This window comes from Euprymna scolopes, chromosome 36, assembly GCF_053919585.1.
Source record: "Euprymna scolopes isolate OS-2025 chromosome 36, ASM5391958v1, whole genome shotgun sequence".
Classification (NCBI taxonomy): Eukaryota; Metazoa; Mollusca; class Cephalopoda; order Sepiida; family Sepiolidae; genus Euprymna; species Euprymna scolopes.
The window spans coordinates 62,855,208-62,880,545 of record NC_136517.1 but is presented as its reverse complement, the minus strand read 5'-3'; the positions used below and the strand labels follow the sequence as shown (position 1 = coordinate 62,880,545).

At 29.5% G+C, this 25,338-nt stretch overlaps 1 protein-coding gene across 2 annotated transcripts in view; it reads left to right on the top strand.

The window, feature by feature from the left end:
- The window catches only part of LOC145260537 (protein dispatched homolog 1-like), a 62,266-nt gene that overhangs the window by 12,395 nt on the left and 24,533 nt on the right, over positions 1–25,338 (top strand). Inside the window, exon 1 of one of the 2 annotated variants that reach the window (XM_080118749.1) lies at positions 17,552–17,649. The exons of the other annotated variant lie outside the window; for it this stretch is intronic. The gene's annotated coding sequence lies outside the window, so the exon portion shown is untranslated. Of the gene's footprint in view, positions 1–17,551; positions 17,650–25,338 lie in introns of those variants that run through there. 2 annotated transcript variants of the gene reach the window in all.

The following is a 25,338-nucleotide window of genomic DNA, read 5'->3' as shown; positions in this document are numbered from 1 at the left end:
AACTATTAAAATGACCTATCATAATACTTTGAAAGTTTTTTAATGTAAATTTTGATGGTGAATATATTGAAACTTTGCTCACTTTACCACCCTCCAATCTTTGCAGACTGCGTGAAAAAATATACAGATTTAATTTTAAAATCAAATTTAATTGATGTTTCAAGACCTTCTCCTGTTACCTTCTTACTATCCTATTGACGTGTTGAGAGTGTTTCAGAAGAGTTCCAAATAGTTGGTGTTCTATCTTGGTGTAGCATCTTGAAACAAAAGTCTGCAGAGGTTGGTGCTCCTCATTCTTATCAATTTCTGCCAGATGAAAGATTTCTTCAATTGTTCTGGCCATGTTTAGAAGAACATACTTGGAGTTTTTCCTCATCAGTCTGTGTTTTGCTAAAAGCTAATTGAACATTTGTTTATTTTATTTTATTTTATTTTTGCTTATCAATGGCTGATGGTTGATTGAGGATAAGGGTTGAAGAGATCATTGATTGGAAACAATCGTAGAATGGGAAGGTTTCTTAAGGAGAATTGATTATCCGAAAGAACGGCTCAATAAGTATTTATTTACATTATACTTGAAGAGGACCATGTTGAAATCTGCTGAGAAGTAACTTCAAGATATTTTGTTCCACAGTCAAAGCACTTTAGTAAAAAAAACTGTTCCTGGAAATTCTCCTTTGTTATTAGTATAGAGAGAAAGGAAAGTTTTCAGCTGTTGGTTGATGCCAGGTGGGTTCTTGCTAATGAAGAGGAGGATGGGGTTTGCATCTCAGTTGAGCACCTACCATGAATTTATTTGATACAAGAGAGACTAACAATGTCTCTTTTGTGTGAAAACGGCTGCAGAAAAGAGTCCCAGCTATATTGTGAAGTTTGGTTTATACTCTGTCAAAGCAAGAAAGGTTGTTCCAAGTGGAACCTCCCTAGATATTACAGCAGTACTCCATCTTAGGATGCATCTGCACTGGCTCTTATACAGATAGAGGATTACATCAGGAATGAGGTATTTTCTGGAGCAATAGAATGATCCAACCATTTTTTCAGTGATGTTAGCAACAGATTTGATGTACATTGTTTTTTTGTTTTTTTTCAGGTCTGGAATAAGTCAGTCTTAGGAGCTAGTTAAGAAAGATTTTGTCATCTTTTGTTATGATAATGTTTTTCTGTGGTTTTAGGAAAAAAACATTCATAAAAAAGCATAAAACTTTTTCTGTTTGTTTTTAGTCTAATAAGAAGTCTTTAACAGTTATTAAGTGATTATATTTTAAGAAGTTTTTTTGTATAATAAAAAGGTTTATAGTTTTGTTTTGAATAAATCATAATGAAAATAAAGCAACATTAACAATGCCAATATTTCAACTATACTGGTTTCCTCAAAGTCAGTCAGACATTAAGATTGGACAACTGAGATAAAAAATAAAACTTTAAAGTTTTCTTTATCTTTCCGCCTTGCTTTCTTATTCATTCCTCCGTCCCTAATTTGCATGCCATATCTAGAGTTCGTAGCTGTATATCCACCAGATGTGAACTATGCAAACAATATGAAGCAGTTATCAGAAAAGATACAGTGTTAACGTCATCAAATGAACATATGTTATAACACGTGTTACCAGGCCAGATAATAGAATGCTTCTTCCAAGTTTAATAAGATTCAATCTCACGTTTTTTAAATTTCTACATTTATATTTTTAGTGATAGGGTACTTACAAGGTGCCTTCAATAAGTTTCCAGTCTTTTTCGTATGGCCACTTTTATTGATAGTACACACTTTTATTGATAGTACACACATGAAACTCTAGTCCCCTTTCAAGTAATTTCCTGTGGTATTCCAACAACTTTTGGAATGCCTCATGGAGTCCTCTTGTGTGAGCATATCAAGTTTTGGAATGCCTCATGGAGTCCCAGTGTGTGAGCATATCAATGACTTTTGTCACACCCTCTTGCATCTCCTCAATTGTCTTATAACAACAGCCTCTACGGTTTTCCTTGAGCTTAGGGAATAAGCAAAAGTCACAGGGATAAAGATCTGGACTATGAGGAGAGCGAGGAACTGCCTTGGTGCTTATCTTGGTAAATAGTCTATGACGAGGCTGGAGTTGTGGACTGGTGGAAATGCCACTAACTCAATTTAAAGAGTGCTGGCCTCTTCTGATGGAATTTCTTCCTGAACTCCTTTAAAACTTTAACATAGTATTCCTTGTTGACTGTCTGTCCAGTGGAAACCTAGTGCATGTAGATCATGCCTGTGCTGTCAAAAAAAGGGATCATAAATTTCTGGGTGGACTTGCTCTGTCTTACCTTCTTGGGTCTTGGAGAATTAGCATGCTTTCACTGAGAACTCTGTCTCTTGGTTTCTGGATCATAGCAGTAGATCCAGTTTTCATCGCAGGTAACCAGAGCATCAAGAACTGTGGGATCTGAATTGATCAGTTCGACCATCTCCCTGGTGTCATGACAGCGTCTTTCTGATCTTCACTGAGCATCTTTGGGACAAACTTTGTGCAAATCTTCCGTGTCTTCAGTTCCTCACAAATAATTGTGTGTACAGTTCCCACACTGACATCAAACTATGCACCTATTGTCTCTATAGAGACACGACAGTCCTTATCCTTGAAATCAATCAATCAACTCTAGTGTTCTCAGTTCTTACTCCTCCCACATCACTCATCATCTCTCACAGATTCCCTGCCCTCCTTGAATCTCTTATGCCACTCAAAAACTGATGCTAGATTCATGCAAGATGGTCTAAAAGCAGTCTGAGGCATTCCATATGAATCTGTGACATTTTTTCAAGTTCAAAACAGGATTTTATTGGATATCATTTCTCTAAAGTGTCATCACGCCCAGATTGCAATTGAAATTCACCAGCTGTGATCATCGGGTTTTGGTAGAATGTATTCCAATTCCTGTTGTTGCTGTTCATTTGAACCTGAAATCATAAAAATTGGTCAGTCATCTCATGAATGCCTGCACAAAAATGTCTGAAAACTTATTTAAGGCACCTCAAGTACATCCGCTTCCTTAAATGCTCCTCTTAAGAGAATTTTTATCAAATCTCATATTCCTATACTTAATAATAGGTTAAAGGTGACAAATTTGTATAGATATTAGCTTTCACTTGAAATGTTTATCTCTTAAATAAGGGCACTTAAGTGTGCCCAGTATGTGAGATGGGTGGAAGAGGTAACATCATTAGATGAGGGGGTGGGGCATTACATGATGATGGCATAAAATTCAGCAACTTCTCACTAAAAGAAGCACACATAAAAATTACTTTGCAACTTCATGTTTCCAGATTGTGGATGCGAACCACTTCTTGCCAATGGGTCTGATCAGAAGTAAAGCGAATGAGTGACGTACGACATTGCACAGCTATAAATCACAAAATCTAAACAGTTGATTTGGTACTATTTATCTAAGTACTAGAGTGAACCAGTTTATCAACAATGACAAAGAGAAACATTACAAAAAAAATACACAGGCAAGCTTTTTATTGCACAATAAAATGCTTTTCCTTTTAAACAATAAACAACTTGCATCATACAACTCATACTTATCACAATTTGCTTTTGTCCAATTGGTGATTTACTGCTATTTTACATCAAGTGATCACAAACAGTTGTCACTTTTTGTGTAATACTTTTAGTTAACTGCCCCAATGTTATATCAGAATTACCTCCCTTAGTGTTGTCTTCTCTCCATAAGATAAGATACAATGTCGAGTATCGGTTTGATAAAAATGTTTTTGTGGAACGAACTGGATTTGAATTGGCACACTTAAGTTTTCAATCTGTATTGTTCACCACTTAGCCACTGTCACTGAATTCAGTTCTTATAGAAATCATTGCTTAATCTATGAGTAAAACTTCTCATGTATACATGCTTTGCTTTTTAGGCGAGTTGATGCTTTGCAAGTATGGTGCAGTTTGGTTTTATGTACTAACAAGTTTCTGTTTATTAAGGGTCAAAGGTTACTGAGTTATTTAGTCACTTAGCCCTCCTCCCCCCTTGTATAGTTTGAGAATATTTACTTCCTCTTCAGGAGGTTAGACATAAGGTCAAGTGTTGGTTTGAGGTTTTTAGTTGGTGTCATTAGCCACTTAGCCACCTCCGTTAGTATTATGTACTGTTTATAGATTGAACCAGAAATGTTTATTACTAAAGTTGCTAAAAAATATATGTATATCTACGAGAGTTGTTGGGTTAGTAGATGTAGAGCAGTTGAAGTAGCAGGTTTAGTTCACAGGAGAAGGCCAAGGAAAATATAGAATGATAAAAATGGACTTGGGAGAAAGAGGAATTAAAAACAAAGGCTTGGCCACAGATAGAATAATTTGGAATTCAATTTCTTAAAAGCTTTCCAACACATGTCAGCATAAAATGATTCGGATGTTATTTTCACAACGTTCTGTCTGCTATAACTTCCAACCTTCTTGAGAGGTGTCTTGTTTTGTATTAAATAAAACGTCCCATTGGAAATTTTGAATAGATTCTAGAGTTCGACAACCTGGACCTGAACATCGATGGTTACATCAGCTAAAATGGTGTGAAAATAATGTCCAAGATGACAACAATAATACAGAACTAAATAAAAGGTTCGATTATTTGTGATTTATTAAATTCACCAACATTAATAAAAGTTGAATACAATTGAAGCAAAATGTCATTAAAAACAAAAGCCACATTTTTTTTTCTTATAAATGTTTCAAAATGCAAGATCCAACTTTAAAAATTTGAATTTTATCTTCAAAAATTTTTTTTTTAAATCTTATCAAACATTTAAAAAATTTTTATCTGAAAAACTAAAAAGTACTATAACAATAAAGATGGGGATGTCATACATGTCCAACTTTTTTCTTGTTTTAGATTTCTTTTTTGTTTAAATTTGACTGATTTATTCAAATTTCTTTGAAAAAAATATCCAGTTTACTATATCAATAAAACACAAAATCCATTAAAAAAATACAAAAAAACTCTGCTAAATTTTGTTAGGTAAGTTTAACTTAAATTAATTTCTATCTGCTCTAAATTCTGGAAAAACATGAGATTTTTAGAAGACAATTGAAGATAAAACACTTTTAAAAAAATTGGGCTACAATTGTCGACATTTAAAATATATTTTTAATCCCAATTAGTTTTGGAGGATTATCTTTCTCAGGTTATTTAATGGCAAATCTGGTTTTAACTTTTAATATTCATCGTGTCAATTTCTATTCCTTTCATGTCATTATTTCCAACTCTATTGTGTGCATCAACCGTATTGTTTTTTCTTTGTTAGAGTTTTTAGATTTTCTAGTATAGATCCAACACTTTTGATAAAGACTGTATAGCTTCTACTTTTTTCTGTTTTTTTGTAACGGTTCTCGTTTGCTTACTTGCTTGTGCTGTAAAGCCATTCCCTTGTAGGGACGAGATTAAAGCTTTTACTGAACATGTTTTCATTGTTTATGCAGTTTGGCATGCATGGCACATTGGTTTTGGTTCTTTTAAGATGAAGTATTACTGTCATATCTGGAAGGTTCTTTCCTGTTCTGACATATTACAAAATCAACTTCACAATATGTGTGCATGAATAAGTGGCAGATGATCTCTTCAGCTTCTTTCACACAGAAAAAAATGTTACTAACCTATCTCTACTGTATCATTATGTACATATGTGCTCGTCTATCCCCTCCCCCATAAAACATTCACAACAAGAACTCATCTGGCTACATTCACAGCAAAGAACTTTTCTTCCTTTATTAAAAACCATGTGGAATTTCTATAAACAAAGTTTCTTTCCTAGAACTTCCCGTGGAACAAGATACCATGATACTGCTTCTCAACCACTACAGCATGATCCTCTTCAAGTCTAATGTAAACAAATACTTGTCAAGCTGTTGTCATAGAAAATTTAAGGCCTTAAGTAGTCTTTCTGTTCCACCCAGTTTCCAATCCTCTGACGACGATTATCAGTCAACCAACAATCCTTTTAATCCTTATTTCACCTTTTAAGTCATCCTCACATCCTGATAAGTGGTGACCCATCGGTAAAAAAAAAAGAGGGGGTATGATTTATGCTTATTTAGGGATTCTATCTGTTATCCTTTGTGTGAAACAAATTCTGAATAGCATTTCTTTTTGTTTGAGATGTGTATATTTGATCTGGACTCTGCTGAACATGATTATCATGCCTTTTGTCAGATTCTTGTACCAGGATTTCAATTCTGGATCAGAGGAGTTAATCAAAGTTAATAAGTAATTTGAAATTTACTTATTTTTAATTTCGATCTGAATTCTAAAGGATATTACGTTTAATTCTATTTTTTGCTTTAAATTAAAAGCTGTTTATTTGAAAAAAAATATCTACATACTTTTTAAATAATTTATTTGAAAAAAAAATATCTATATACTTTTTAAATAATTTATTTGAAAAAAAATATCTTTATACTTTTTAAATAATTTATTTGAAAAAAAATATCTACATACTTTTTAAATAATTTATTTGAAAAAAAAATATCTATATACTTTTTAAATAATTTATTTGAAAAAAAATATCTATATACTTTTTAAATAATTTATTTGAAAAAAAAATATCTATATACTTTTTAAATAATTTATTTGAAAAAAAAATCTTTATACTTTTTAAATAATTTATTTGAAAAAAAAATATCTTTATACTTTTTAAATAATTTATTTGAAAAAAAAATATCTATATACTTTTTAAATAATTTATTTGAAAAAAAAATATCTATATACTTTTTAAATAATTTATTTGAAAAAAAATATCTATATACTTTTTAAATAATTTATTTGAAAAAAAAATCTTTTATACTTTTTAAATAATTTATTTGAAAACAAAATATCTTTATACTTTTTAAATAATTTATTTGAAAAAAAAATATCTTTATACTTTTTAAATAATTTATTTGAAAAAAAATATCTTTATACTTTTTAAATAATTTATTTGAAAAAAAAATATCTATATACTTTTTAAATAATTTATTTGAAAAAAAAATATCTATATACTTTTTAAATAATTTATTTGAAAAAAAAATATCTATATACTTTTTAAATAATTTATTTGAAAAAAAATATCTACATACCTTTGAAATAATTTATTTGAAAAAAATATCTTTATACTTTTTAAATAATTTATTTGAAAAAAATATCTTTATACTTTTTAAATAATTTATTTGAAAAAAAAATATCTATATACTTTTTAAATAATTTATTTGAAAAAAAAATATCTATATACTTTTTAAATAATTTATTTGAAAAAAAATATCTACATACCTTTGAAATAATTTATTTGAAAAAAATATCTTTATACTTTTTAAATAATTTATTTGAAAAAAATATCTTTATACTTTTTAAATAATTTATTTGAAAAAAAAATATCTTTATACTTTTTAAATAATTTATTTGAAAAAAAAATATCTATATACTTTTTAAATAATTTATTTGAAAAAAAAATATCTATATACTTTTTAAATAATTTATTTGAAAAAAAAATCTTTAAACTTTTTAAATAATTTATTTGAAAAAAAAATATCTTTATACTTTTTAAATAATTTATTTGAAAAAAAAATATCTTTATACTTTTTAAATAATTTATTTGAAAAAAAATATCTATATACTTTTTAAATAATTTATTTGAAAAATATCTATATACTTTTTAAATAATTTATTTGAAAAATATCTATATACTTTTTAAATAATTTATTTGAAAAAAAAAATCTTTATACTTTTTAAATAATTTATTTGAAAAAAAAATATCTATATACTTTTTAAATAATTTATTTGAAAAAAAAATATCTATATACTTTTTAAATAATTTATTTGAAAAAAATATCTATATACTTTTTAAATTTATTTGAAAAAAATATCTATATACTTTTTAAATAATTTATTTGAAAAAAATATCTATATACTTTTTAAATTTATTTGAAAAAAATATCTATATACTTTTTAAATAATTTATTTGAAAAAAAAATATCTATATACTTTTTAAATAATTTATTTGAAAAAAAATATCTATATACTTTTTAAATAATTTATTTGAAAAATATCTATATACTTTTTAAATAATTTATTTGAAAAAAAATATCTACATACCTTTTAAATAATTTATTTGAAGAAAAATATCTATATACTTTTTAAATAATTTATTTGAAAAAAAATATCTATATACTTTTTAAATAATTTATTTGAAAAAAAAATATCTATATACTTTTTAAATAATTTATTTGAAAAAAAATATCTATATACTTTTTAAATAATTTATTTGAAAAAAATATCTATATACTTTTTAAATAATTTATTTGAAAAAAAAAATATCTATAGACTTTTTAAATTTATTTGAAAAAAATATCTATATACTTTTTAAATAATTTATTTGAAAAAAAAATATCTATATACTTTTTAAATAATTTATTTGAAAAAAAATATCTACATACCTTTGAAATAATTTATTTGAAAAAAATATCTTTATACTTTTTAAATAATTTATTTGAAAAAAAATATCTATATACTTTTTAAGTTATAGTGCTTTTGGAGTTTGTCTCTTCATATGCAAATAAAAACCTAATTGACAAAAAAGGAATGGGCAGAGTAAACATTATTAAAGCTGGAGTTTGTACAATGTCAGTAGCCATGTTCAAATCTCATGTAAGAATAATTTTTAACTGGATGCATGCTTTATAAAATTTCAAGAAAATAATAGAACAAAATCATTACATAAATATTTTTTAAAATCTAGTAATTTTTGTTTCAAGAGTATTCAGCATTAGTTCAAAGTGACTTATTTCTACTTAAAAACATAATTTCTAATGTTTTTTTTCACCAATAAAAACAATATTTTAATACATTTATCATAGTTACAATCTAATGCAAATGCTAAGTAGTGTATTGTTTCCCACAAAATTTTGCGAATATTTTTCTTTATACACTGATAGAAGCTGGGTAAAGATGAAAATTGACTTAACCAGGTCCTGTGGCAAAATCAGATATAGTGGAAGTTAACTCTCTATGAATATGTCTTGCAAACAATGTAGATTATTCTCACAATGGTTTTCCTTTCAATCCTTTTTAAAAGCTTCCATACATTTCTACAAGACGTTCAGCTGGTTTATAAATCTGATTTGTTTGAAATAGTTTTATTGTGTGACTTTTTCATCTTGAAAACTTTTTTTACAAAGTACATGAGAATTGTTTTATTATGATTTTTACTTCGTTTTAGTGTTGTTGAACATCACTCATTCATTTAAAATGAATCAGATGAATATTGTTGGCATTTGTTTCTGATATCTTTCTAGTTAGAATTCTTTCTAGAAAGACATCTGGTACTTAGAGGAGGAACCATGTAAAGCTCGTCAACATCTAAAGTGAAAATGTTTCTGTGCAACGAACTGGATTTGAAATTAACCACTTATGCACTAGCAGTATCAGAATTTTTGTAGGAATTTTTGACACCCCTAACACGAAACTGCGAATACAATATAAAAATCTCGGAATTTCTCTGTTAAAAGTGGGTTATTTATTTTCTTTATGGATTATACTTCCAAAATAAACTATTACAGTTGTTTTAAAAGTAATAGAAATATTTTTTTTTTTTTTTTTAAACAGTAATGAATTTTCCGAACTCAATATTTTTCAATTTTTAAACTCAATATTTTTCAATTTTTAAATTTTAAAAATCTATCAAAATTTTTCTATTGATTCTATTTTTACGATATTTTCAGGGTCAATGTGAAATTTTATATTCTTTCCAATAAATCGAATATAATATTTTAGACAAACGTTTTTTTTTTTTTAAATTCACGACCCCCCCCCATACCAATTTTTAAGTGTCTATTAAAAAGTACATACTTAATTTAGTAACCCGAAAGTAAATAATTAATCTACTCACAAATTGAAGAGAAAAGGTCAATACATAATATATTCAAATTAAAAAAAAAAAGACATCGTGTTCTTTTAGAATTTTACCTGTAAAGTTTGAAGTTTAAAACCTTTTTTTTAAACCACGTTATTTGTTTTTTCTTTTTTTTTTTTTAATGGAACCTTGGTCCTTGCTCCTTTTAATTGAAAAAAAATTAGGGCTTGAATTACATTTTTCGAGGAGTTATAAGCTTGGAAAGAAAGGGGGTCGAATAATTCACGCCTCCCATTTTGTAAATGTCTTATAATAATTAATTTAGACCCCGATAAGTACATAATATTTTACTCACAAATTGAAGAGAAAAGGTCAATACATAATATATTCAAATTTAAAACAAAAAAAACATATTGTTCTTGTAGAATTTTACCTGTAAAGTCCGAAGTTTAAAACCTTTTTAAAAAAAAACGTTTTTTTTTTTTTTTAATGAAATCTTGGTCCTTGCTCCTTTAATTGAAAAAAAAAAAATTAGGGCTTGAATTGCATTTTTCGAGGAGTTATAAGCTTGGAAAGATGGGGTGGAATTATTCGCTATTTTCACGAAATTTCTGACACTGCTACTTATGCACTATCACCTCCTTCGTGTTAGTGTTCAATATACAAGATGTTCATTCAATATACAAGATGTTCATTCAATCTTTGAGTGATGTTCAGTGTTTTTGTTGGTACAATTGAGCTATTACAATGCAGACAGGGATGTGTTTTCTAGTGAATTTTGTAAAGAAATGTATTTAAATTAGCCATGAAATCAATCCCAACATTTTCCATCCTATCCCCCTTCATTGTATGGAATGTTTGATTGTTGTGAATAAGTTCTTTTTATCTTCTATTTGATGTTTATCGTTGGCATTTTTATTGGAAATCTTTTTATATTGGTGTGTGTTGTGGCGAAATTATCTCAACCAAATGTTTCCCTTCAGATTAAATGTTATGTAAGTAAAATTAAGTCTGGGTTTTCAAAGTAAAACTCAACTAGTATTCCATCAGGTGATATATCTCTTTGATTCAGACTAGCATTTTTTTTTTTTTTTTTTTACACAGACTTTTTGGGCATTGGTGTTGATTAGCATAAAATCACAAAATACCATGATATTTAAATTATAAAATACTATTTACAAAGTACACCTTTTGTATATTACTTTAACATTCTCAGCAAACTGAGTAATATTTACTTTCTGTAGACCTGCTTCAAATTTCTTTTTCAAATGGTTACCTACACAAGGTATGTACTAATTTTGTTAGCTTCATTCCAAGTTTAGCTTCATTCCAAGTTTATCCAGACGAATATAGCTCTCATTTCTTAACCCCCCCCCAATTGTTTTTATTCTTTTACCTGTTGTGGTGTTACAGTAAAATTATGGAGTCAGCTCAAATGCTCCTGAGGTTATTTATTTTATATAGTGTTTACAGTTGCTATTGAAGGTAGATGGATGACATTTAGCTTCAACTAACAATTGGAGGGGCGCAAAAATACAAGTAGAATTCCAAACATTTTATTAACAATTAGCGAATGTCTAAATAAACTGTTATAGCTCAAAATACTCTTTGAATTTGTGTTAGCCATCAAAGGAGCATTGTCCTGACACTGACATAGTTCTGGTTAGCATGTCTTCTCCCCTAAAAAAATAAAACATGAAAATTGAAATTCTTTGATGTACAGTAGAAACCGATTTTATTATTCAGCTTAAAACTGACATTGATTACAGGTTGACAGTAAAACATTATCCCCCCACTCCCCCCAAAAAAATCTCATGGAAACTTGATATGTGAAAACCTGACTTTTTTTTTTTTTTTTTTTTTTTTTTTATCAAGCGCTTTTAGAGCCTAAACTTTTTTTTTTTAATTTAAGTTACATTATATCTTGTTTTCTTTGTATTGTTTTGTCCATGGCATAATACTATTCATTTATAATGTACTTGCAGATATGTTTATGGGTTGATATACTTTTTTACATGCATGTCGCATATTTTTTTTATTACTAATCTTTTTCTTCTGTGTTAAAGTGGAGTTTGCACAGGAATTTTTCCATATAGACTGTTACAATTATACTCTGACCAGTAAGTCACACCATCTGTCACCAGAGATTCGAAAAATATTTTACACATAACACATGATATTCTCATATGTTTTGTCATAAAGTATTAACCAGTGCATATTATTTTATTAGTTGTTCAGGGGTTTTGGGATTGTAAATTCCAAATCCCCTGAACAGACACAAATAACTATTAGCCTCTTACCCTGATAATTGAGTATTTTGAACAATTTATTTCTCTTTCTCTCTCTCTCTCTCTCTCTCTCTCTCCCTCTCTGTATATATATATATCTATCTGTGTGTGTATATCTATAAAACTACAGACTCGAAATTTGATATACAAGGTATGGAGATTTGGGAAAATCTGTGATTGTTTTCGGCCAAAAATTTGGCTGTTAAGGGATCAAAGTTCAACGATTTGATCTTTGAAAACTTTACCAAACTCCTTCGACAATTTTCGGTCTAAACACTTGAAATTTTAAATCTAACTTAATAACCTGATTTGAGTCCAAAACAATAAATTTTAAGGGGTCATAATAGGGGTCAAAGTTAAAAAGAATTTGACCTCTGCGGTCAAATTACTCAGACAATTTCTAGTCTAAACATTTGAAATTTTACATAAAGGGTATTCAGAGATAGGGCAAGCTTTTTAATCGGTTCGGGTCGAAAATTTTTAGTTACCAATATATAAATGTATGTGTGTTTGCATGTCTGCCTAAAACTTCCGACAGAGGTGACAGATTTTACCAAGATCAGTATCGTTTTGAAGTTCAACCTTTCAGACGACAAATACTGAAAAATTGGCTAAAAACATTATCTTCACCTTAAACTGGGCACTTTTCTACAGGGTGGGTCACTTTTTTTGCCGATATTTTTGAAAGTCATCCTCCTCCTTTCGATTGTCTAGCCTTAATTAAAACCTGCATCACTTCCGGTTTGGCGGTGGTCATAACAGTAAAGACGTCGGGTTTTTTTCTTGTTCTTTTCCTCCTTTGCGGTATGGGTTCGAGCCTGCCTTCCTACTACCACTTTTTTTTTTTTTTTTACTCAACACACACATTCAAACATTCGGGCAACGCCGAGCTGAAATACTATATATATATATATATATATAAGCAAAAACTGGATCTTGATTGTGACTGTGCACACTGGATGACATGAACCAAGTGCAAGAGAAATTCATACAATTGCACTTGAGAGAGCAGTTGAAATACGAGATAGCGAGTGAATGTCTGACATCAGATAGGATGCCCCATCCTTAGCTTGAACAAACTGATAAGAAAATTGAAAAAAGAGTTTGAATGCCTACTAGACACTGTTTTCAAGTAGCATTACAAGCGTATGCTGTATTTTCGTGGACATCAGCAATATTGAATACAATGTGCTTCAACAAGTCATATCTTTTTTATTTATGGGTCAATTTTAAAAGAATTGCATTGATGAAAAGAGAATAAGCATCCCAATGATGTTAATTTATTTTTCTTTTACGTGTTCAATATTTTTATGTTCCAAGTTAAAAATGAAACAAAAAGGTAAAAAATTACGGCAGCAAAAAAGGGAAACAGTTTTTTTCAATGTTTATATTTTATACGTTACGTTTAGATACACATGCGCGGGATTAAATTTGATTGAATATGGCTGAAATTTTACAGGCTATATAAACAAAGAAGTCCATCTCTACTGGTGTTTGATTTTTATTTTTATGACCACAGGAAGCAAAGTTACGACCAAGCAAAGTTGACAAAGAATATTTTAAATTTGATAAGATAAATCGGTATATATCATCCATTTTCATATAGATAATAGTTTCAGAATTATTTTCATGTATAATATGTAAATATTTGATAATTATTGTGCGGAAATTTCTTTAAAATGTTATCTTTTATAGAAATTCAAATCGCTTAAAGGGAAACGATGACAGCGATGGTTTAGCTATGCGCTGACCATCACTGTCAGCATATTAACGAGTTTGTGTTCTCTTAAAAATAGAAAACTTTTTTCTGCTTTCAAAACAAAAGCAGAAAAAAGTTTCATTTTTTTTATTCTCGGTTTGTCAATTTAAAAAAATTATCAAGTTTTTCAAATTTGATTTCCAAACAATACTATTTTGTTGTTTTTTAATGCTTGTAATACACATGTACTAAAAGCGTTAAAAAACAAAATGTACTAAGTACATGCATTTGTTTTTTAGTGGTAAAACAAACAAACAAAAAACAAATATATAACAAATATATAAAACAAAAAACAAACAAACAAAAAACAAATATATAACAAATAAAGGTACTTGTGCACTTATGCTACCATGCTGAAATAATAATGTTATTTAGAAACCCATTCTTAACATGGGGAGGGAAGGGCTTTTGTTAACTATTCTGTACTTTAACCTAACAATTAAATAAAATATATCATAAAACTTGAATTTATTTTTAACTCATTGTGAAGACCATTTATTCGAATCTGTAAAACAAACCCGTTTTTTTTTTCTTTTTAAATTGGAGATATTTGAATAATAATAATAATAATAATTAGGTGGTTCGATAAAGAATTTCATTGTGATGCATTTTGTAAATTTTTACCTTGTTTCCACCTTAACATTTTTTTTTAAAATGGCTATCTTTTAAGGTTTTTAGGTATGCTGAAAACGAATATCGCATTTAAATTTTCCGCAAATAAGTAGCTTTCTCGATATTAAACAATGTCATTTCTTATGTTATTGCCGGTGGCCATTTTGTTACGTGTGTTTGAGCAGTGTTTCGCGGGGTTAGGTTTGCGTGCTTGTGCGTACCAAGATGACCACCAGCGATAACATAAGAAATGACATTGCTTAATATCCAAAAAACTACTTATTTGCAGAAAATTTAAATACGATATTTGTTTTCAGCATAGCCTAAAAAAGTAATCATTTTAAATGTTAAGGTGGAAACAAGGTAAAAAAAAATTACAGTTTTATATCTGTTTACATAGTTAACTTTCAGTAAAACAACAGAATAGAAATGGCGAAAATTATCAACTGGTGAATATATAGTTGTTGCTTATCAGGATTCCTGGTACTGTGAAAGCTACATAAAGGGTTCACGTAGAGTACGATTTATCGGAAAATAGGGATATATTTTGGGCCAGATAGAGAAAAGATATAAAATTGAAAATTGGACTGGTTCCAAAATGCATAAGTTCTGGTCGACTATGGGAAATTCCATCCTTTACAGAAATCCAAAATCTATATGAAAAATTTTCTTTGATTTATTTCTAAGATTAATTCATAACTACTCAGTTTTTTTTTTTCTTTGAAGGGAGTAGTAAATACCGGCCATTAACGCTCTTTAGGCATTCAATGGCTACACCCAAATTAAGCTCTCCTTTGGTGAGGAGGCAGGAAAATGCCTGCTCTCAATAAAGCTATATTTAAATACCACGATAATACTTAGTTTTGTTCATGAATAGACACCAACTGTATGATACCATGCGCCAATTTAAAAAAAATTTAAATTTGTACATCTGAATTTATTATTCTTGGCTTATGGTAAAGAGATACATCAGATTTGACTGCATAATCAGAAAGAGCACACAATTTTACATAAGAGTGCCAAGTTTCATGAGAATAGCTTGATAAATGGTGGCGAAATTACGGAATTTCTTGAAATTTTGAGGTCCATAATTTAGCCCACTTTTTCTAAAGAAAAATGTCTATGGAAAAGCTTAAATTTTGGCACTTAAAATTCTCATAACTTTTGAACTACTGATGGTATTTGCATAATTCAAATGGTTTTAAGCATCTTTTATATAGCTTTTTTTTCATGCAAGTTGATAAAATAACAATTATCTAAAAAGAAAAAATCAACTTGTAATGCTATTTCAAGTGTCTAAGGTCACTCTGTACAGGGGTTTGTTAGGACAACCTGGCATGAGGATACGTTCTTCCCCAAGTAAACCTTGATTAAATATTCAAAATTACACGGTATTCAAAGCTTAAATAAGATCTCCTCGGTATGGTTAAGCCATACTGGCTTTTACAAGAAATGGTACACCTTCTCCATGTAATGTTACCTTAAGTAACAGTACAAAGCTGGACATTTCACTAGACTAAATAAATTTTTGCCCTGGAATTCAGTAAGACCAAGAAACCACAAAGATAGGAAAAGAAAAATAATGTTCTTAGCTTTTTACTAACTCAGTATTTGAGAGGTAAAGGAAAATTTTAATGGAATATTCGAATATCTATGTGTCTTAGCCCCAGGAAGAGGGACCCTTGATTTCTGGAAAGTTCAACTGAATTAAAATGAAAAAAAAATTAAAGGCCAGATGAGAGAAATAATGGCAGGACGTGACAAGAAACAACAAAAAAAGAAATTAAGAAATATTAAAAAAAATTCATATAAAAAAATGATTTGACAAAAAATTATTTCCATTTTGTGTTGCCAACTAATTGCAACTCTGAAAGATGATGCTTTCTCTTTACCTTTTCTTTTATTATTGAACTAGCGAGGAGTACCCGGCGTTGCCCAGGTGTGTTTTGGTGCGTGTAGTCGGGTGGGGGTGTTAATGAAAATCTAAGAATAAGCGAAGTAAAAAACCCCCAGAAAAACGAATGTTAAAAAACCCTGCTTGGGGGGTTGCCCGAGTGTTTGTAGGTGTGTGTGGTTGTTAATGAAAAGCTAAGAATAAGCAAAGTGAAAAAAGAAAACATAAAAACGAAGCGGTGGGGGGGTTAACCAAAACATCGAGAAAAAAAAAAAACTAATGTAAGGCAAACGAACGATGTTAAATGTAAAAATCGAAAAAAGAAAACAGAAAAACGAACATTAAAACCAAAAACACGTGAAAAATAGCTTAAATAAGCCTGTTTCGATATTAAAATTTAAAAAATCGGTGGGTACCTGGGTGTTTTTGGGTGTGTGTGGTCGGGGGTGGAGGTGTTAATAAAAACCTAAGAATAAGCGAAGTTAAAAACAAAACAGAAAAACGAATGTTACGTGAAAATGGCTTAAATAACACTGGCTCAATATTTAAATTTAAAAAATCGAAAAAAAAAAAAAAAAAAAAGACATCTTGCACCACGATTCGAACCCAAAACGTTTATATATTTTTTATTATACGTTTAGATAATGACCCAACGCGCTAACCAACTGAGCTAACACGATGTACATGAAATTTAGTCACTTCTTCAACTATTTAAACTAAATCAGGTCATGACGTCATCTGACGCATGCGTAGAACCGGTCGTCGTCATGAGGACGTTTTTTGTTGACCCCCCCCCCCCAGTAGAAAATTGTCTATTTCGGGGTGAAAAAAATTAACGTTTTTAGCCAATTTTTCAATATTTTTTGGGCGAAGGATGGAGCTTCAATATGATACCGAGTTTGTTAATTTTTGTTCTGTTTGTCGAAAGTTTTTACCAGACACAAACATACATACATTTTCGCTTTTATATATATAGATGTGAAACTTGTTTGGGAGGTGATTCTCCCCCCCCCCGCCTCCTGTAAACAGGATCAGATTAAGAATGCATTGAAGAAGCAAATATGTGTCTGCCCACAAACCTGTTTAACAGACACAAAAGCTATAACTATTGAGAGACTAAGTATAATGATGTAATGTTTTATACAATGGAAGAAGATAATTGAGGAAAGATTGCTGGAGGCATTTAGGGATTATTTATAATCTGTATTAGCTCCCATTGCTCATAAGACGTCATCCTTTTTTGGTGAGAAGAAAAAATTCATTTCTTATTTACCTCACAAATTGCTTTGAAATTTTTTTCCTTCACTTTGATTTAAGAAAGATTAAAAAAATTTTCTTCCCTTTTCTCATTTTCTTTTTTAAATTACTTAGTGGTTTATATCTTCTTTTGATGACAAACAAAACTCGATTTTTTTTTATGATGGCTTTTAATGAAAAGTTCTCTCATCTCGTCTGCTCCTTCTAGATCAGGCTGTCTGAAGATATCGACTTACTTACCTAAATACATCAAACACTGATGTTATTGTTTTTTTTCCCTTTCCCTTTGCAAAACTCAATAATGTTCTTCAAAAACAAAAACATTTTTTCTTTTATAAAACAACCAAACTAAACATCATGAATAAATATTTGAAGATATAAAGAACTTGAAGCATAAAACTTTTTTTTTTTTCAAAATTACTGAATTTGACATTAAATAAAAAAGGGGCCGATATACAACCAAACCAAACCAAACTAAACCTCTTTTCTCTGGTTGAGTTTCTTTTTTGTTTTTACATATGGCTCATTCCATATCAAATCGACAGCAGGAAAAACAATGTTGGACACGAATTTTTTCCCAATTTGCTACGCTCTTAGATCTCCATGAAAGAAATTGAATGGCGCTTGTTAAACATCTCAAGGTCAAGGGGTTTCTGAAATATGACCTTGATCTTTTACAAAAATGTGAATTTTTATGAAGAAGTTACCAACTTTAAAAGACGATATCTCTATTGTTTATGGGCGTACAAAGTTCATTGATGTATCATTTTGAAATACTTTGATGGATCTATAATTTTATTTCAGAATATTTTTTTTTCAAGGTCAAATTAAAAGGTTGACCTTGACCTTAACTTTTAACCTGAATTATCTCAAAAACCGTTCTTTCAATTTCTTTTAAATTTTGACAGAAGATTTGTCTATCTTATGACAGTATATATTCCAAATTTCGTGTTGGGCCTTTCAGTAGAACTATCGTTACAAGTGTTTTAAAGAAGTGGGAAAATTCAAAATGGCGCACGTGGTACCTGCGACTTCATATAAAACATTTTGATATTTCCCAATATGGTCAAGTTTGATATCTTTGTAAAGCTATTTTGATACTGATTAATATTTACATAAAGACCATGGTCAAAAAGTTAAAAAAAAAAAAAAAAAAAAAAAAAAAAAATTGTTGATGAAACTGAATTTTCTTTTGTTTTATTTATTTATTTATTTATTTACTTTTTTTTTATTTTATTTTTTTTTTTTAATGCAACACAGATTTTGTTAGACATCTTTTAATTTTTGAAGTCATTGTCCCTTTACTTGAGACTACTGCTTGTTATAAAAATAAGTTTTCAATATATGTAGTAGAGGGATTGGTGAAGATAAAAAGCAATAAAAAAAATTATAAAAACATAATATTATTGAAATCGTTTTGCCAGTTGAGTTTGACTTAGAACAGATAAGACACAAAAATTCATGCTACAAGATTGACATTTTGCCAGTCACCATAAAAATGTAAGTTCTATTTTCATTAATTTTATGTAGAATTTTAGTAGATATTTTTATTAAAATGATGAACCTGTAAAAGCGTCACTCCTAAAAATATGTTTCTGTTCGGTTTCTTGCTATTTTTCAGTGGATTATTATTGAATGGACACTTATATGCAAGATTATTAAAGACAAAAAAAAATTAAGTTAATATTTCGACAAGGGGTGGTCACTTTTTAGTTACAACGTTACAGTAAATCGATGCCCTATTTTGTAAACACGGAAATGAATTTGTTTCTTTTGCCTATTTTTTGTATTTATGTATTTTAAGTACTGTGCTGAAATAACATTATTTCGAAAGCCATTCTTAACATGGAGAGGGGAGGGTGTTTTGTAGGGATCTCCAAACGTTTGTGAAGAATTTTGTACATAATCCCGTGACGTGAGACTTGTGTTTACTTTACGAAATATGGAACGGCAGAAGCGACTTAATGCTTTTTTTAAAACCTTTGTTTATCTTCTTCAAACGGCAACTAATAAATAATCTTTGTTATAATTTTGTTGTGTTTTAAGTTTTACACAGTTTAATGATTAGTAATATTATAAGCATTTATATATTAACTATAAAATACTGTTTTACTAAATATTTACGACTGTTCCTTTGGTTAATTATGGGTTTCCATACTTTATTTGGTAAAAAGTGACGAACTAGAAACCGTAGTGATCTTTGAAATAGTTAATTTTTCGCACAATAATATTTTTCAATCGTCTTTAATCTGGCGATGAAATAGATGGCAAGAGTCATGTTTATATTATAACTTAATATTAAAATAAAAGTTAAACAGTTTTGTTTTTTTTAAATCTATGTTGTAATGGAACATTTTGAAATAATGGAGTTTTAATCTTTTAAAAATTAATTAACTTTTAGGAAGTTTTTTTCTTCGCAATTCAACGGGAGAAAAAAACATTATTTTAAAAAAGGATTAATTTTTTTAATTCCAAATTCAAGGTAAGTTTTTGTCCAATTTGTGCATTTAAAATGTAAAGAATAAATATTTTGTATTTATTGGAACTCTTCTCTTTCATAATAAATAGTAATTTCGATCGATTTAAATATATTTCGTTAAACTTGTGAATGAGGAAGGAATCTTATCTTTGCCAAATACACGGAAAACTAGATTTCCACAAGATACAATTAATAAAGTGAAGCAGTTTTACAAAAGTGAAGAAGTCAGTCGAGTGATGCCTGGGGAAAAATGATTACAAGACCGTTTTAAAGGATGGGGAACGGGTTCAGGAACAAAAATATCTTGTTCTCTGTAACCTGAAAGAGGCATTTAAATTATTCACATCAAAGCACCAAGAGAAAATAGGCTTCTCTAAATTCGCCGAGCGTAGGCCAAAAGAATGCATGCTAGCAGGTGGTGCCGGGACTCATACTGCTTGCATTTGCACAATCCATCAGAATATAAAGTTGATGATTACAGGATCTCATCTGGTTAAACTGACTGAAGGAGAAAGTCATCATTTGACAGATTACAACCAATGCATACTTGAGGAACAAAAATGAAGCATCGACAAATTGTTACTTGGGTGCCTGCTCATCTTGTAACAAACTGATGGATGATTTTGTTATGCAAGAAATTTTTCAAAAAAACTCAATTGATGATTTTGTATACAAACAGTGGTTATCAACTGATAGAACCATTCTACAAACTCTCTCACAATCTACAGAGGAATTTATCGAAACTTTCCATGCAGGCCTTCAAAAATTGAAGAAGCATAATTTCATTGCCAAAGCACAATCAAGATTTTGTTCTCATAGAAAAGGTTCTTTAAAGTTTGAAGTCTTAGCAATAGCAATTTTTTTTTTAGAATTATTCATTTATTTTGCAAGATTACGCTCAAGGATTCTACTGGAATAATGATCAAGCTACATTGCACCCATTCATCTGCTACTATAGAAATAGAATTGACCTTGAGCATATTAATTTTGTTATAGTATTTGATTGTCTTAAGCATGATGCGGTAGCTGTCCATTTGGTACAAAGAAAGGTTATAGAAAAATGAAAAGAAAACATAAATTTTAATGTACAAAAAATGATATATTTCTCTGATGCGGCTGTTACACATAAAAATTTTAAAAACTTTATAAATCTGTGCAATAATAAATCTGATTTTGATATTGATGCAGAATGGCACTTTTTTGCTATTTATCATGGGAAAGAACCATGTGATGGGTTAGGTGGCACTGTAAAGAGGTTAGCAGCAAAATCTAGTCTACAGCAACCCTATAATGAACAAATAATGACGCCAAGGCAGCTGTATTTTTATGCAATAAAAAAATATTTCTGGAATACATTTCTTATATTCATCAACTGCAAAATGGACAAAGGAAGCAAACATTTAGAAGACAGATTTAGCAATTCCTCCACAATTATAGGAACACAAAAATTACATACTTTCATTCCTGTCTCTCAGAGAGAAGTGGAAATAAAAACAGTGTCAACACAAAAGAAAGGAAGAATAGTTTGAATCACAAAACGGAACAATATGGAGTTCGAAGACATTAACGGATTTGTGACAGCACTTTATAAGAGGAATTGGTGGTTAGGATGTGTACTTGACAAAAATCCAGATAATGGTGAGGTGAAAGTGACATTTTTACAACCAAATGAACCCTCTCCATCTTTCTATTATCCATCACATCCAAATATATCAATTTTGAAATATTCTGATATTCTTAGATCAGTTGATCCAATAACTGAAACAAGAATATCTTATAAACTTTCAAAAAATTAGATGAAAAATGCATCATATATTTTAGAAAGAAAGATTATGAAAGAAAAATATAAATAAATACTTTAATGTTCATTATAAAAATGTTTCAGTAAAACAGATTTTTCATTTTGAAATGTATCCTAATGAACACATGTTGATTTCTTGTGTATATAGTGTATACCTAAGACTTTTAAAAATGTCAAAGAAACTGTTTACCACCGCCATCAAATGTTTATTCTTTTGATACTATAACCTAATTAAATATTAATTAAACACTTTTTAGAAATTTTTATTACATCATTTTCTGTAAGAAAATCTGTATAAGAAAAGTATGAAAGTCATAAAACAGTTTGACCTCACAACCAGAATTTGCAAAAAGTTCAACATGTCAAGTATTTTTAAGAACTTGCATTTTAAAAATTTTTCATTGAAAAAAATTACCAATAAACAGAAATTGCCATTTAGTAGACCATTCAGATCACGTTTTATCGTATAATTTAATAAACCCTTAACACCTTTCAGATTCTTTTTTTTTTTTATATATCACTTTTTCCATAACAAAATCTGTGGTGCATTAAAAAAAACCGGTGCTTATGCACCTTCTGAACCACGCTATTTTTCAAATTGTATTTTCAGCTTAATTTAAAGTTTTACAATATGTTCTTTTTTATTATAAAATTATTAGGTGAAAGTACACATTAGTTACAAAATACCCTCCTCTCCACATGTTAAGAACGGCTTCCACCATTTTAAATTTGCCAACTTCTTTAAAACGCTTGTAACGATAGTTCTAGTGAAAGGCCCATCACGAAATTTGGAATATATACTGTCATAAGAACGGTTTTTGAGATAATTCAGGTTAAGGTCAAGGTCAACTTTTTTAATTTGACCTTGAAAAAAATATTCCGAGATAAAATTATAGATCTAAGTACTTTAAAATGATATATGAATGAACTTTGTAGGCTCAGATATCGTCTTATAAAGTTGGTCACTTCTTCATAAAAATTCACATTTTTGTAAAAGGTCAAGGTCATATCTCAGGAACCCCTTGACTTTGATATGTTTAACAAGTGCCATTTAATTCCTTTCATGGAGATCTAAGAGTGTAGCAAATTTGAAAAAAATCCATGTCTAACATGGTTTGTACCCCCCCCCCCCCCAAAAAAAAAAAAATATTGTCGATTTGACATGGAATGAGCCATATATCATATTTTAGGGTTCCATACCAACTTTCACCAAATTCTATTTTTATAGAAATCCTAGTGAGTTATGCATCACAGACAGAATTTGACTTTAAGTGATGACTAATATCTCCAATAGTAAGAACATTGAAAATCCATGTAAGTCAGTATTTAGCTTTTTTTTTTTTTTTTTTTTTTTTTTCACACCAGCAGCCTATAGAGCGTGTTCTTTTCAATTATTTCTTTTAATACTTTATTGGTGATGCAAAGTTTTAATTTTGTGTGAATTATCTTTAAACCTTATATTATTGTTGCTTATGTTTTAAAAGTGTTTACACCCAAAACCATTTTTATCTTGGTGGTCAGGGGCGAGAGATGTAGATTTTATTGTCTTAGAAAAATGTCTGCTAAATATTTTTTCATCCATGATATATTTCTAGCAGATCTATGCGATTCATAATCTTAGGAATTTTTACTAATTCCAACATGATACATAAGTATATAATAATGTTTTGACTTAAAATGTATCATTTTGATATCCAATCACAATACGCATGTAACATTTTTAAGGCGTAAAATTTGCTCAAATTGTAAGAATCTGTATAATTGTGTCATTTATGGACAATTTATATTTCCTTAAAATCAGAAGACAATTTGCAGCATAGGTTTCATGCTCCTTTGATCATATAAGAAATATAAATCGATGTAAGATGATTTTCTACATAATTAGGGAACCATATACAGCACAATCATGTTGACACACCGGTTATCACCAAAGTTAAGGGGTTCAGTTTGGTCAGTATTGAATGAGTGACTATTTGAGAATACCGGGAACTGTATTTTCTCTCTGCTTATCTCGGCATTGTTTCCAGCCGTTCTGGACTTCTTGCCACCGAAATCAAGTAGTGCCAATTCAGAAATGGTGTGGTTAAGCACTGTGCAACTCTTGCTTCACAATCACACTCACAGCTATCATTACGATAGAGGGGGTCTCCATTATCTCTCTAGATTAAATAGAAGCTCTGCTTGTACTTCCATTCGATCTGCGTACTTCCATTCTGAAACATGCAGATCGAATTGATGTATCCTATTTTAGATATAAATATTTTTATAAAAAAAACTTTCCTCGTCAGTCAGTCTGTTTCGAAGTTTCAAATAGCATTTTGTCGGTCTTTTAGAAGAAAGGAAGTAAACTCTTAGCGAATAACATTTTTTTTGCTTCTTGTAATAGAATTTTGACTCTTCTATTGAAAGTGGATGTCACAGTGATGTTACATTAGACGTCCTTCCTTTCCTTCACCGAAATTCCAGACACATCCGCCGCTCATAAACAATCAAGAAGAATGAAAAAGAAAGCATACAAATATTTATATAAATTGGATTTTTATAGTTATGTAATCCCAAATATTTTTTTCCACCTCTCTTGAACAATCACCCAGTCTAATGATATTAAAGCAGAAGTAACACTGGAGGGGGCGGGGGGGGGCAGATAGACATACATCAAGAAGCAGAAGAATGATGTAGAGAAGTGTGAAAAAGATGAGGAAAAAACATTGAGTATATGTGGCCATATTCTTTAGAAATATTGGCTTGATTTTTCAACAAGTTGCAATCTGTTTCTAAATTGCAAACAAAAAAACAAATTGATTTATTTTTTTCTTTATGATCACATTAAAAAGATAAAATTGTATCAGAATTACCAAAATTTTAAAGTTTATATGAATAAGGAAGATATTTTTTGTTGTATTTATTACAAAGTTATGAATGAAAATTTTATTAGGTTTCTGAATTTTTAAGATAAGGATTGATTTTTGATATTTGGATTCTTTGGATTATTGTTCTCATCTTCAGTTTTTCACAACGTTACCGTCGATGTAACCTTCGACCATCCTCAGGTGTATTTTGTTGAACTCTGAATTTAAGCAAAATTTTGCATGAAATCTGTCATTTAATTCAAAGAAGTAGCATGCATGCCAGTGACTTGGTAGAATTCATAATTCACAATTGTATTTCTAGTGTCGCTCACACTGAGGATTGAACCTTCAACCTATGAAAGAGTGTAGCGTTACAACTGAATTTTACCAAGTACTCTATCCACTATGCCAATTACCCTTGTGCAAGGACCAATGGTGTATTGGATAGAGTATTTAGTAAAATTTGATACTCTTCTGCAGGTTGAAGTGATCTATCAAGCATATCTATGTAGTATGATGATGTGTGGAAGTGAAAGCTGGCTAGTG